The following is a 6000-nucleotide window of genomic DNA, read 5'->3' on the forward strand; positions in this document are numbered from 1 at the left end:
GAATTAGCCAAAGAAAAGCAAATTCCAAAGCCAGACCAGTGGGCAGAGAAACAAGAAGAGAAAGAATATCAAGAGCAAGAATCTGAAAAACAAAGGCAAGAATCTGAAAAACAAAGGCAAGACGCCGAGAAACAAAGGCAACATGAAAAAGAAAAAATGGAATTCGAAAAACAAAATAAAGAAAATAAAGAAAGCATTTCAACTCAAGGTCACTCAAATATGTTTGACAAATACAGATTAATGAACAAAATATCGGCTTTCAACGAAAACATTGACAATATGGACTCGTAGCTCATAAGATTTGAAGAAATAGCTACAACATCCGGTCTACCTGAAGCACATTGGTCGAGCTCACTCCTCACCCTTTTGACTGGCAAAGCTGTCAACATTTGCTCACAACTGTCTATCAATGAACGCAGCACTTACTCTGATATCAAGGAAGCTCTACTGCGCCAATACGGAGCAACTTCAGCCAACTATAGAAAGAAATTCTATAACGAAAGGCCACAGCAAAATGATGATCCTCAAATTTTTGTAGCTAATATGTCAATGTGGTTTGATAGATGGGTATCCATGGCCAAAATAGAAGAAAGTTACCAAGCTCTTCGTCAACATATTATTATCGACAACATCACCCATGCTCACTCAGAAGATATTCAATCCTACATTATAGAGAGAAATCCTACTGATATCCAGACATTAACCAAGATCATCAGACAATATAAAGCAGCCTATCCAAACAAGTCAGTCAAACCATCTGTTGAAGAAAATTTTGTCTGCTTTGCTCAAGACAAAAATGCAAGATATAAGTCAGATGACAAAATCAAATGCAACAAATGTCATAAACTATGGCATTTCACGTCTCAATGCCGCAGCAGAACCACAGAAAGTTCATATTGCCATAAAAAGGGTCACCAAACTCATGAATGTTGGAAAAAACAGGCAGTCTCCAAAAATCAAAATTTTGATAGACCCACATCACCAACTCAAAGACACAGCAATAGAGAGCAATACATTCTCAACAAAGCACCTGGAAATAATAAACCAGATAACAAACCTCGCTACAGAAGTCATTCACAGGACTCCAGACCACAATATATGCCAAACAGAAGCCCATATAACAGAAGCTATTACAATGACGATTCAACTATGACAGTCATTGCAAAGTCCAATGGTCTCAAATTTTATCCAGGCTTTGTAGGAGACAAGAAGGTGGAAGTTCTTCGTGACACCGGAAGCACGTCCACATTAGTACATGAACGCTTCGTACACGCAAACCGTTTCACAGGCAACCACGTCCAAGCCACTGCCTTCAACGGAACTGTCAGCAAGTTACCTGAAGCCATCATTTATGTTACTACACCATTCTTCAGTGGTCAAACAAAAGCATTAGTAACACCCAATCTACCAGTGGACCTAATCATTGGAAACATAGAGGGAGTTAAAGAATGCACTCCTCAAGAACTTACTGAATGGACAAATGCCATAGAGCAAGGTCAAAAATGTTTGGCAGTAATGACAAGATCCATGTCCAGACAACAAGAACATTTGGCACCTGAACAAGTTAGCCAAAATAATCACATGGCTACCTCAGTTACTCAAGTTATGCAGAATGCAACAGAACCAGTTACTAGTCCAATAGCCAGCAACAATCAAGAACATTCAACATGGACACCCCCAGTTACATCAAGCCCATCCCTACCGGTCATAAGTCCACCTCCAATTCCCGAATGTCCATTGTTGAACTTTGAAGAACAAGACTACATGCCCAGAGTCTCTAACAATGATACAAGAACTTTAACTGGTCAAAATGAAAGAGCCATATCATGTCTTGGAACCATACCAGAAGAAGATGAAAATGACACGTCTGAATTTGACGACATCAATATGCCACAAACAACTACCAAACAAACTGAATTTTGGCAAGACATCAAACTCAATTCAATGACACCGCAAAAGCAGAAAGAACTGACTACCATTATCAAAGAAAATTCAGACATATTTACAGATGTTCGAGGCAAAACGTCAATTGCGGAACACAATATAATACTTACTGATTCCAAGCCTACAAAAGCAAGACCTTACCCATTACCAGTACACTACAGAGACTTTCTGAAACAAGAAATTAACCAACTATTAGAGCAAGGAATCATTGGACATTCCAACTCTCCATATGCCGCACCAATAGTTCTTGTCAAACGGAAGCAAACGACAACTCCAAGAATGTGTGTCGACTTCAGACAGTTGAATAAAATAACCCAACTCAACTCATATCCTATGCCAAATCCTGAAGATCTTATGACCAAATTTTCAGAGGCAAAGTTTTTCACCAAAATAGACCTGTCCAGAGGTTATTACCAAATACCAATCAGACAAGAATGCAAACAGTTTACGGCATTCACCACAGGTTATGGGCTATTCCATTTCAACTTCATGCCATTTGGTCTAGTCAACGCCAGCAGCACCTTTAATAGAGCCATTCACAGCATACTAGGCAATCGCTCTGACACAGTGTCATATATAGATGACATTTGCATATTCCATAAGACATGGAACGAACATATCAAAGGACTACAAGAAGTTTTCAGCATACTGAAACAACATGGTTTTACCATAAAGCCTAGTAAGGTAGAACTAGCCATGTCAGAAATATCCTTCCTGGGTTATAAAGTCAGCTACAATTCGCTGAGACCACTAGAGAACATTATTCAACGCATACTAGACATCAAAGTCCCCACCAGTAAAAAGCAAGTGAGAAGTATTTTGGGTCTGTGTAATTTCTACAGACATTTCATACCAGGTTACACAGCACTCATAGCTCCATTGATTGAACTCACTAAGAAAGGACAACCAACGAAGATTCCATGGTCTACAAAGTTACATACCACTATTGAGAACATTAAAGCTGAATTCTCAAGAGACACTATTCTCAAACTTCCGAATCCAGAGAAGCAATTTTACCTCGCCACAGATGCTTCATCTTCAGCTATAGGTGCATGCCTAATGCAGAAATACCAAGACACTTCACAGAAATGCCAAGAGACTTTACACCCAGTATTTTTCATCAGCAGGAAGTTGTCACCAGCTGAAACCAGATACTCAACCATCGAACGTGAATGTCTAGCCATTGTATGGGCCATAGCCAAGTTCTCCAGATATCTACTAGGTGCTCATTTCACACTCCTAACTGATCATGCACCACTAGCATTTCTGAACTCAAAGAAGTTAGCGAACAGTCGTTTAACTCGTTGGAGTCTACAACTCACAGACTACCAATTTGAGGTCAAGACAATTCCTGGACGTGAGAATGTCTTCGCTGACACACTTTCCAGATGTATTTAATTTTTTACATAATTGTGTATATATTTTCTTCCACAGGTGTAGTATATCAGTTTTGTATTGTCATATTTTAATTTCATCATGAAGCTTCATAACTTATTCAATTCAAGATTTAATTTATTCAAGTATTATGCTTTGTACAACTTTTGATATTGTTCATGACAAGCATTGTCTCATTTTCATAATCACTTGAATAGTGAAACAGGTGTTCAAAGTCATCAATAATTTTATTCTCATATACCTGACACTGCATTTACATTTTTTTTATTGTTATCTCCAAGTTGACTTTATTTTTCAGAGCATTGTCATATGTTACCTCAACCATTTTTCTATAATTTCATGTATGGTATTTTGTGTATATTTAAATATTTTTAATACATATGAGCATTTCTATTACCATACAAATGCTAAATGGAGGGGGGGGTAATATGTCACAGATGCCATTATAGATTTATTTGTATATTTCACATTTAAAGCTTATGTGTAAATAGAAATATAAACCCTTGACTAAGCCTCAGGAATTACCCCACAAATCTAGACCCTTGACAGCACCTCAGGTTTTACCCAAGACGTAATTATGATGTTGCAAATCTATTGGTTGATTTGAAATTAAACAAAGACATTTTTTTTAAAGAGTTAGCGCCAGAGAATTGGCGAGAGTAGAAAGAACGGCAGTCGATAAAATAATTTCCTAGTAGTCAGTCGGTCTTCTAAGAGCTCTAATTTAAAAGCCTTTGTGATATTTTGTGTTGATTGATCTGTAACTTGTACATAAGCTGTACTTACGTTTTATATTTAAATAAAGTTCCAGAGTTTTGTTTTAACAAAGAATCTTTTATTGTGATTCTAGATCGTCATTTATTCAACTATTTTAATTCAAATAAAATCCCCGGCCCCTCACAACACATCGTAACATCCAGTGTTGTGACAGTTGTATTATGTGATCTTTAGTTGTGTTATGTGATGTTTAGTTGTGTTGTGTGATCTTTAGTTGTGTTATGTGATGTTTAGTTGTTATGTGATGTTTAGTTGTGTTATGTGATCTTTAGTTGTGTTATGTGATCTTTAGTTGTGTTATGTGATGTTTAGTTGTGTTATGTGATGTTTGGTTGTGTTATGTGATGTTTAGTTGTCTTATGTGATGTTTAGTTGTGTTATGTGATGTTTAGTTGTGTTTTGTGATGTTTAGTTGTATTATGTGATGTTTAGTTGGGTTATGTGATGTTTAGTTGTGTTATGTGATGTTTAGTTGTGTTATGTGATGTTTAGTTGTGTTATGTGAAGTTATTTGTGTTATGTGCTGCTTAGTTGTGTTAAGTGCTGTTTAGTTGTGTGATGTGCTGTTTAGTTGTTATGTGATATTTGGTTGTGTTATGTGATGCTTAGTTGTGTTATGTGATGTTTAGTTGTGTTATGTGAAGTTATTTGTGCTATGTGCTGTTTAGTTGTGTTAAGTGCTGTTTATTTGTGTGATGTGCTGTTTAGTTGTTATGTGATGTTTGGTTGTGTTATGTGATCTTAAGTTGTGTTATGTGATGTTTAGTTGTGTTATGTGATGTTTAGTTGGGTTATGTGATGTTTAGTTGTGCTATGTGATGTTTAGTTGTGTTATGTGATGTTTAGTTGTGTTAAGTGATGGAGCTTTCGCAGAGTTCAAGATGTTCACTAAACGTTTAACAAAATGATTTAAAGTGCTAAGTCGTGTGGAAGCTTTTAGATAACCTCCCCTTTAATAAATTTCTTGTTCTTTATTTGATCCGACACATAGATCTAGTCAGACCAGCGGTTCCCACACATAGATCTAGTAAGACCAGCGGTTCCCACACATAGATCTAGTAAGACCAGCGGTTCCCAAACTTTTTCTTTGACAGAACACTTCACCCATTCTGAGTACTTGGCGGAACATTGATTAACATGCATGACTAGATCGACACATGAAATGCATAGGACGTAATAATCTTCTTTTTTGAAGTAACGTCTGTAATATATAAGATAAGAACACTTTGCTTATTTTTTTTTCAGAGAGGTTAGTTAAAGTGGTGGCCAACTAATTAATTATTCCAGTAGTGCGCGGAACACCTATTCAGGCCTTGTGGAACATATTTGGGAAACATTGAATTCGATTATAGACTTCGCGCAACCTACATCCTTCCGAAGCGAAATCTTTATAAAAAGTATCACTAGTAAGTAAATGCGTATATTATATTATATTATATAATTTTATGAGGTTAACTAATTAATCTTGAGTCCAAACACACACATACACAAAGAAAGACTTACATTTGGACCAAACACACGTGGACATACCCCCACGCTAGCAGTTCCTGCTGCTGTCCACTGGAGAGTGTACAACTCTGCTAAGACGTGACATGCTGACCTAGATAACTCAGACAATAGACAAGGACACAGGTAAACAGAAACACACCAGGACTACCTGGACCAGCGAGTCTCAACTTCTCTCAACTCCCCTCCAGCTGTTGACGGTCGTTGACTGCTGGTAGACAACTAAACCGCTGTAGACATATTATATTTTAATTTTTAACTTTTAGTTTTAACCCAGTTCAGAAGCCAAGCGCTTTACCGCTCAGCCACCGCGCTTCCATTTACAAAATTTACAAAGAATTTATTCAAATTTTAACTTGTAAAACTTGAATCAATTCT

At 37.0% G+C, this 6000-nt stretch overlaps 1 protein-coding gene across 4 annotated transcripts in view; it reads right to left on the reverse strand.

Moving 5' to 3' along the window:
• Positions 1 to 5740, reverse strand: part of LOC106071269 (alkaline phosphatase-like) — a 67746-nt gene extending 62006 nt beyond the window's left edge. For 2 of the 4 annotated variants that reach the window (XR_008774249.1, XM_056007585.1), the window contains exon 1: positions 5620 to 5740. The gene's annotated coding sequence lies outside the window, so the exon portion shown is untranslated. The remainder of the gene's footprint in view (positions 1 to 5619) is intronic. The other 2 variants (XM_056007589.1, XM_056007588.1) reach the window with 2 other exon arrangements.
• Between the last annotated feature and the right edge of the window lie 260 nt (positions 5741 to 6000).

The sequence above is a fragment of the Biomphalaria glabrata genome, chromosome 13 (genome assembly GCF_947242115.1).
Source record: "Biomphalaria glabrata chromosome 13, xgBioGlab47.1, whole genome shotgun sequence".
Classification (NCBI taxonomy): Eukaryota; Metazoa; Mollusca; class Gastropoda; family Planorbidae; genus Biomphalaria; species Biomphalaria glabrata.